Below are 9203 nucleotides of genomic sequence, written 5' to 3'. Positions count from 1 at the left end.
GGAGTTAACCTGTTCGATTTCAGCCTCAAATAACGAGCTTTAACGCATTTTTCACGATAATCCGAGTTTCGGCGAATGCTGGTTTCTGGCACACCGGCACCTCCAAATGTCTAACGTTGGTGCTCAAATTTTGCGTGGCCGCTTTATCTGACCCCAGAAACTTTCTATGCGATTTCCGAACAATTTTCTTCCGGGACCACGGAATCCCGAAAAACCGTGTATTATACACTTCAATTTCAGCCGTTCGGGAGGTCGTACCGGACCCGGTTTCTTTTTCTCGCTGATTTTCAATCACGCGTCCTACCTCATTCCAGGAGCTAACTGTTCGATTTCACCTCAAATAACGAGCTTTAACGCATTTTTCACGATAATCCGAGTTTGGCGAATCTTTGGTTTCGCACACCAAGCACCTCCAAATGTCTAACGTTGGTGCTCAAATTTTGCGTGGCCGCTTTATCTGACCCAGGAACTTTCGATGCGATTTCCGGAGAATTTTGTTCCGGGACCACGGAATCCCGAAAAACCGTGTATTATACACTTCAACTTCGGTAGTTCGGGAGGTCGATCAGGACCGGTTTCTTTTTCTCATTGTTTTTCAATCACGCGTCCTACCTCATTCCAGGAGTTAACCTGTTCGATTTCAGCCTCAAATAACGAGCTTTAACGCATTTTTCACGATAATCCGAGTTTCGGTGAATCTTTGGTTTCGCACACCGCACCCCAAATGTCTTCCGTTGGTGCTCAAATTTTGCGTGGCCGCTTTATCTCACCCCAGGAACTTTCTATGCGATTTCCGAACAATTTTCTTAGGGACGGAATCCCGAAAAACCGTGTATTATACACTTCAATTTCAAACCGTCGAGGTCGACGGACCGGTTTCTTTTTCTCCCTGTTTTTCAATCACGCGTCCTACCTCATTCCAGGAGTTAACCTGTTTGATTTCAGCCTCAAATAACGAGCTTTAACGCATTTTTCACGATAATCCGAGTTTCGGCGAATGCTGGTTTCTGGCACACCGGCACCTCCAAATGTGTAACGTTGGTGCTCAAATTTTGCGTGGCCGCTTTATCTGACCCCAGGAACTTTCTATGCGATTTCCGGAGAATTTTGTTCCGGGACCACGGAATCCCGAAAAACCGTGTATTATACACTTCAATTTCGTTGTTCGGGAGGTCGTACCGGACCCGGTTTCTTTTTCTTGCTGTTTTTCAATCACGCGTCCTACCTCATTCCAGGAGTTAACCTGTTCGATTTCAGCCTCAAATAACGAGCTTTAACGCATTTTTCACGATAATCTAAGTTTCGGCGAATGCTAGTTTCTGGCACATCGGCACCCTCAAATGTCTTCCGTTGGTGCTCAAATTTTGCGTGGCCGCTTTATCTGACCCCAGGAACTTTCTATGCGATCTCCGGAGAATTTTGTTCCGGGACCCTGGAATCCAGAAAAACCGTGTATTATACACTTCAATTTCAGCCGTTCGGGAGATCGTACCGGACCCGGTTTCTTTTTCTCCTTGTTTTTTTTTATCACGCGTCCTACCTCATTCAAGAAGTTAACCTGTTCGATTTCAGCCTCAAATAACGAGTTTTAACGCATTTTTCACGATAATCCGAGTTTCGCGAATCTTTGGTTTCGCACACCAAGCACCCCCAAATGTCTTCCGTTGGTGCTCAAATTTTGCGTGGCCGCTTTATCTCGACCCAGGAACTTTCTATGCGATTCGGAGAATTTTGTTCGGGACCCGAAATCCCGAAAAACCGTGTATTATACACTCCAATTTCAAACCTGCTCGGGAGGTCGTAACGGACCCGGTTTCTTTTTCTCCTCGTTTTTCAATCACGCATGCTACCTTATTCCGGAGTTAACTTTGTTTCGATTTTGACCTCAAATAACGAGCTTTAACGCATTTTTCAAGATAATCCGAGTTTCGCGAATCTTTGGTTTCGCACACGGCACCCTCAAATGTCTTCCGTTGGTGCTCAAATTTTGCGTGGCCGCTTTATCTGACCCCAGGAACTTTCTATGCGATTTCCGGAGAATTTTGTAAAGGGACCCCGAATCCCGAAAAACCGTGTATTATACACTTCAATTTCAGCCGTTCGGGAGGTCGTACCGGACCCGGTTTCTTTTTCTCCCTGTTTTTCAATCACGCGTCCTACCTCATTCCAGGAGTTAAGCTGTTCGATTTAAGCCTCCAATAACGAGCATTAACGCATTTTTCACGATAATCCGAGTTTCGGCGAATGTTGGTTTCTGGCACACCGGCACCCCCAAATGTCTTCCGTTGGTGCTCAAATTTTGCGTGGCCCCTTTATCTGACCTCAGGAACTTTCTATGCGATTTCCGGAGAATTTTGTTCCGGGACCCCGGAATCCCGAAAAACCGTGTATTATACACTTCAATTTCAGCCGTTCGGGAGGTCGTAACGGACCCGGTTTCTTTTTCTCCCTGTTTTTCAATCACGCGTCCTACCTCATTTCGGGAGTTAACCTGTTCGATTTCAGCCTCAAATAACGAGCTTTAACGCATTTTTCACGATAATCAGAGTTTCGGCGAATGCTGGTTTCTGACACACCGGCACCCCCAAATGTCATCCGTTGGTGCTCAAATTTTGCGTGGCCGCTTTATCTGACCCCAGGAACTTTCTATGCGATTTCCGGAGAATTTTGTTCCGGGAACCCGGAATCCCGAAAAACCGTGTATTATACACTTCAATTTCAGCCGTTCGGGAGGTCGTACCGGACCAGGTTTCTTTTTCTCCCTGTTTTTCAATCACGCGTCCTACCTCATTCCAGGAGTTAACCTGTTCGATTTCAGCCTCAAATAACGAGCTTTAACGCATTTTTCACGATAATCCGAGTTTCGGCGAATCTGTGGTTTTTTTCGCACACCGCACCCCAAATGTCTTCCGTTGGTGCTCAAATTTTGCGTGGCCGCTTTATCTACCCCAAGAACTTTCTATGCGATCTCCGGAGAATTTTGTTCCGGGACTCCGGAATCCCGAAAAACCGTGTATTATACACTTCAATTTCACTGTTCGGGAGGTCGATCAGGACCGGTTTCTTTTTCTCCTGTTTTTCAATCACGTGTCCTACCTCATTCAAGGAGTTAACTGTTCGATTTCACCTCAAATAACGAGCTTTAACGCATTTTTCACGATAATCCGAGTTTCGTGAACGGTTTTCGCACACCAAGCACCCCCAAATGTCTTCCGTTGGTGCTCAAATTTTGCGTGGCCGCTTTATCTGACCCCAGGATTTTTCTATGCGATTCCCGGAGAATTTTGTTCCGGGACCCCGGAATCCCGAAAAACCGTATATTATATACACTTCAATTTCAGCCGTTCGGGAGGTCGTACGAACCGGTTTTTTTTCCTCCGTTTTTCAATCACGCGTCCTACCTCATTCCAGGAGTTAACCTGTTCGTTTCGACCTCAAATAACGAGCTTTAACGCATTTTTCGCGATAATCCGAGTTTCGGCGAATCTCGGTTTCGCACACCGACACCCCCAAATGTCTTCCGTTGGTGCTCAAATTTTGCGTGACCGCTTTATCGACCCCAGGAACTTTCTATGCGATTCCGGAGAATTTTGTTAGGGACTCGAATCCCAAAAACCGTGTTTTATACACTTCAATTTCAGCCGTTCGGGAGGTCGTAACGGACCCGGTTTCTATTTCTCCCTGTTTTTCAATCACGCGTCCTACCTCATTCCGGGAGTTAACCTGTTCGATTTCAGCCTCAAATAACGAGCTTTAACGCATTTTTCACGATAATCTGAGTTTCGGCGAATGCTTGTTTCTGACACACCGGCACCCCCAAATGTCTTCCGTTGGTGCTCAAATTTTGCGTGGCCGCTTTATCTGACCCCAGGAACTTTCTATGCGATTTCCGGAGAATTTTGTTCCGGAATCCCGAAAAACCGTGTATTATATACACTTCAATTTCAGCCGTTCGGGAGCTCGTACCGGACCCGGTTTCTTTTTCTCCCTGTTTTTCAATCACGCGTCCTACCTCATTCCAGGAGTTAACCTGTTCGTTTTCAGCCTCAAATAACGAGCTTTAACGCATTTTTCACGATAATCCGAGTTTCGGCGAATGCTGGTTTCTGGCACACCGACACCCCCAAATTTCTTCCGTTGGTGCTCAAATTTTGCGTGGCCGCTTTATCTGACCCCAGGAACTTTCTATGCGATTTCCGGAGAATTTTGTTCCGGGACCCCGGAATCCCGAAAAACCGTGTATTATACACTTCAATTTCCTGTTCGGGAGGTAAATAGGACCGGTTTATTTTTCTCCCTGTTTTTCAATCACGCGTCCTACCTCATTCCAGGAGTTAACCTGTTCGATTTCAGCCTCAAATAACGAGATTTTACGCATTTTTCAAGATAATCCGAGTTTCGGCGAATGATGGTTTCTGGCACACCGGCAGCCCCAAATGTCTTCCGTTGGTGCTCAAATTTTGCGTGGCCGCTTTACCTGACTCCAGGAACTTTCTATGCGATTTCCGGATAATTTTGTTCCGGAATCCCGAAAAACAGTGTATTATATACACTTCAATTTCAGCCGATCGGGACGCCGTACTGGACCCGGTTTCTTTTTCTCCCTGTTTGTAACGCCCCGTAAATTTCGGACCGTTAATATATTTCGAAAATAATTAATTAATCAAGTAAAATTTGACATTAATGTATTTAAAGTAAAAATAATTCAAAGAAATATAATTTTATTATATTTTGAAGAAAAGTATTTATTTTGATAGTTTTGAAAGGTTTAAAAATAGTTTAAACCGTGTAAAACTCTTTATTTCGAAATAAGGGCGTATCGTGGGGAAAATGACAATTCTTTTGAACGTTGGGTAAATGAAATTGGAAATGGGTCGTATGAATACTCAATTTTCTTGTAATCTCGTGTTTAAAAACTTTGGTCTTGACGGAATTTGCGTTTGACTTACGGATTTAATTATTATTGAAACGAGTCAAACCCGACTCGTAAAAATCCCGACTAAAAATCCCGCACTTCCTTTTCCTCCTTTCCTTCTTCCCTCACGCGGCATCCCCTTCCCCTTTACCTTTCTTTTTCTGATTTTTTGTTCTTAGGATCATCATCATCAACATCAAACCAAATAAAACACCATTTTCATCATTTCAAGCTTAAAATCGCCATAATTTCTTCGTTTCTTATCGGATTTTCACGAAATTTACCTTTCCGGAATCCCCTCGCCGAGATCTACAACTTAGTATGTTCTAATTTCAGTTTTCATTAAGTTGTTTTAAGACCAATTTTCGGAAATTCGGTATTTTTGCTTAATTATTGTGTTTTTATTGTTTAATTAGGTGAAGATTTGGAAGACGAGTTCGGGGACTCGTATATCGTAGAGGATAGCGGCTAGTTGTTGTTAGGGTTTGGGTTTTGAGGTGCTAATTGCTTATTTTCTAGCTTAAGGTAACATATTTCGAGTTACTCGACGAAAGATCGTCACAATCTTTGTTGTTTTGGATGTTTTGTGATTTTTGGTTTAAGTAATAATTTTCACATGTTAAAATATGGTTGCATGCATGCTTAATTTATGCCTTTTGGTTAGTATAAGTTAGGATATTAGTAATGGAACGATTAATTAATGATTAGATGATGTTAAAGCGAGTTAAAATGAAGAAAAAAACGGAAAAATAAGAGGAATAGGGTGACGGGCAGCAGGCCGGCAGGCCCGTGGCAGGCCCACGGCTAGCCCACGGCTGGCCCGGGTCGGCCCGTTGCTTGTTTCGCGGTTTTCCATGTTTTGTCCGTCATTTTAGGTTCATTAAGGATGTAATTAGAATAAGTACACATGGTTAAACTTGTGAAGTGAGTCATAATGGTAACTAAAAGTTATGTTAATGGTAGAAAAATTATGTTATATTGATAATTATCACATGATAGGATAGTTTACAAAATGAAATTGTAATTAATAGGCTCAAAATGAATTTTATAGTGATAATTGTAATGTTTTGTTGATTGTCTAAAATCGAGCCTTAGTCCCTTTGATCGATGAGATGTCGATTAATTGAGTGATTGGTCAGCCGCAATTTGACCCGTACCTGTCGCAGGGCTGGGGTTGCGGGTAAAAATTCGGTTGGATGAAATTTTGAATGAATTAGATAGTCGGCCTTTTTCTTGTTTTAGGCCATTCATTATATATTTGTTTCACATGTGTAGTTAGTTGAATTCAAGTAGCTTCTTATATTGTAGAAACGGCCCTAGATTCCCTGAAGTCTTTAATTTGGTTAATATTGTTAGAATTGGAAATTTGTATTGAGGATTCTGTTGGTTTATCTGCTGAATAGACAATTATATAGCCTTTCACATGATAGAATATTAGAATTCATGTTGGTAAGTAGGACTTTTTGCCCTTTTATGGTTAAGTGGGTGTCTTACTTGACTTGTGTGGTGAGTCTTGTGTGGTGTGGGCTAAAGTATTCAAGTGGGACTAGTGGGACTAGGTCCTAGGTGAGTATTTCGGCCTTCATCATAGATAGGTCTTTATAGTCTCTGACGAGTATATGTTCACTGCTTGATAGCCTTTGTGTTCCTGACTAGTGGATTTAAATCCAAGTTGGGGCATGACCTCAGGTACTTATTTTGATAGTATGGGGTCAGCTTAAGTACTAGCCAACCCTTCGGTGGTGTCCTTAGGGTACTCACTTCACTTTGTTTTAAAAAAAAGTTGTGGGTCTTGGGTGCGGTGGTGTGTATCCGCATGTCTAGGTCTGTGCAGATTTTAGGCTAGGGTTGTGTTGTCTCTTGGCCATGTTTTATTAATATTTAACCGAGCCAAGATACCGGTTCGATTACCTTCCCTACCTCGTGGTATAGACTCGAGTTACAAAGTGACTATTGACCGTGCTAAGAACTTATGCCTGTCTTTGATATATTGCCCTTTCTCGTATGGTGATTTTATGAACTGTAATAGGTGAGATGTAAGCGGATTCTGATTGATAAAGTTTGGATTACTATTTGTTATATGATTCACATGATAGTTTAGTTTGGTCAGTTTAGGGGTCATTTGTTAGAATACATGATAAGTAAATGGTTTATCAAATTGTTTACATGTTACATTACATGTTACATTAATTTTGACGATTCGTGGCTGGGAGGACTCGAAGTTACTCCCCACTGAATTGTGGCTTTCGTGTTTGTATAAAATGCGATTGACAGGTTGTTGATGCTTTGTTGGGGGTCACAGACGAGCTAGTGAGCAAGGAACCTTGGACCTAGTTTTTGGCTATTCTTATAGTAACCCTTTTATCTTTTGGTTTGTATATTATTTGAAGGGACATATGTCTCCCTTTTTCTATTTTGGGTTGTATCATTATGTATTTTCTTACCTTTAGCGGTGTTAAGTAAATTAGATTGTAGCAATTGCAGGGTTTTTGACACTCTTCTTGAGTTGGATTGGTTGTGAATGGTTTAGGAAGAAAAAATTTTTGAAATTGCAGGTTTTTGGACTAGTTGAACCATTTACAAACATATCCTATCAGTTTTTCTGCAGAATTTACGTATTTAATTAAGGCTAGATTTAAGGGTGTCACAGTTGGTATCAGAGCTTATTTCTCCCGATGCACGTTTGTGCACCCCACTTAGAATCACTTGACCTTTGAATAATAAACTTGAGAGAAGGGTAGGATGGGTAGAGTTAGAATTTTATGTGGTAGTCTGTTTGTGATTGCTAATTGTTAGGTACTAATTGATTTTCTCCTTTGTAAGATGGCTCTCCAATAGATGTAGATAATGCAATCTTACCTTAGTTTTCCAATCTCGTTGTTTATTCGTCTTTCCAATTCCTCTTCTCTCGCCTTGGTAACTACCTTTCAATTCTTTCTCCCGATTTATCTTAGGTTCGTTTTCTTCTTATAATAAAGTCCATGTGGACACCTTCCTTTTATTCCGCAGCATAGTTCCCTTGTTCAAGAGAACCCAGTTTTGAGAGAATGTATCATTGGAGGGCGTGAACGAGTGGAGAAATTGATGGTTTAAGGTTTGAGTTGTATAGGAGAATATAATTTGGGACCCTTTGGTTAGTCTTGTTAGTTGTGCTTGATATGAGAATTTAGTGAATTGAGAAATACCTTGGGATTTATGTCTATAGAGAGCTTGTTTGTTATAGATGATTAAGCATGAGTACTACCTTAGCACATAAGATGGAATGAACCTAAGCTACTTCATTTGAGAGTCTCGATATTTCTTGTGGAGAATTAAAGGTATGATAGTTAGCCCTAATCCTTGTAGGCCTTGAAAGGAATACAATAGGACATAGATGTTGCTGAATGGATTGGTATTGTACTTTGGAATTAGTTAGTTTGTTAAACCTTTTAAGTTGACCAAATCTAGTATAGAGTAGCCCTTGTTGACCTTTCGAAATTTGAGAACACGTGGTTGATCTTAGTAATCATATCTGGATTTGGGAATTATGGTGGAATGTTGTTCAATGTAGTTCGTGAGTTCAAGGATGTGATTTGAGGATATAGGTTTGACTAAGTAGCCGAGTTTGGGTTGGGCTTCCATAATCATTTTGGATATGAGGGTTTAATAATGTATATGTTATCGTGTGGGAAATGTTAAATGTGGGATTATTTGTTGGTTTTAGTGGGTGATATTGATTACTACTTGAAGTATGTTATGAGAGTGAGAGTAAGCTACATTGTTGGGAAGTCTTAGCACTTGTTTTGGTAACTAGAAAGGGTAATGGTTTGGTTGACACCAATTGTTAGGTTAAAGAACATAGTTTCACTTATGGTTTTAGGAACTTTGAGGAGATAAAGTGTTGTTACAATTAAGACCTTGATCCTTGGGAATTTGATGGTAAGTAAGTTTTAGGATGTCAAATTTGAAAGAATATTCCTTGAGATGTGGATGACCATAATGGTTTGGTGATGTGATTTGGCATTCTAGTTGACTCTTGAGAGTTCTTGAGTTGAGAGAGACTTAGTGTTGAGAAGAATTTGTTAACCCTAAAGATTTATAGACCTTGAGGTCACATTGAGTACTTGAGATGATGGGATGATGTTGCAGCTGAGTGTAGATCCGCTTTCGGCAATCCTTAGTAAGAAAAAGGATAGAAAACTTGAGATCCTATTGATTTTTTCAGAGTTTGGGGTTGGTATGTTACTACCTTGTTTTGAAATGAGAATCTTGTGGAATATTTGAGGAACTTTCTCTTGGAGTTTATAGC

At 41.1% G+C, this 9203-nt stretch overlaps 1 long non-coding RNA gene across 1 annotated transcript; it reads left to right on the top strand.

The window, feature by feature from the left end:
- Positions 1-5083: 5083 nt before the first annotated feature.
- On the top strand, positions 5084-7379 carry LOC141622328 (uncharacterized). Its single transcript, XR_012532946.1, has 3 exons — positions 5084-5234; positions 5332-5440; positions 7190-7379. It is a non-coding gene; the product is annotated as an uncharacterized LOC141622328 (long non-coding RNA).
- Positions 7380-9203: the final 1824 nt, after the last annotated feature.

This window comes from Silene latifolia, chromosome 1 (genome assembly GCF_048544455.1).
Source record: "Silene latifolia isolate original U9 population chromosome 1, ASM4854445v1, whole genome shotgun sequence".
NCBI lineage: Eukaryota > Viridiplantae > Streptophyta > Magnoliopsida > Caryophyllales > Caryophyllaceae > Silene > Silene latifolia.
This window is presented reverse-complemented; position numbering and strand designations above follow the sequence as displayed.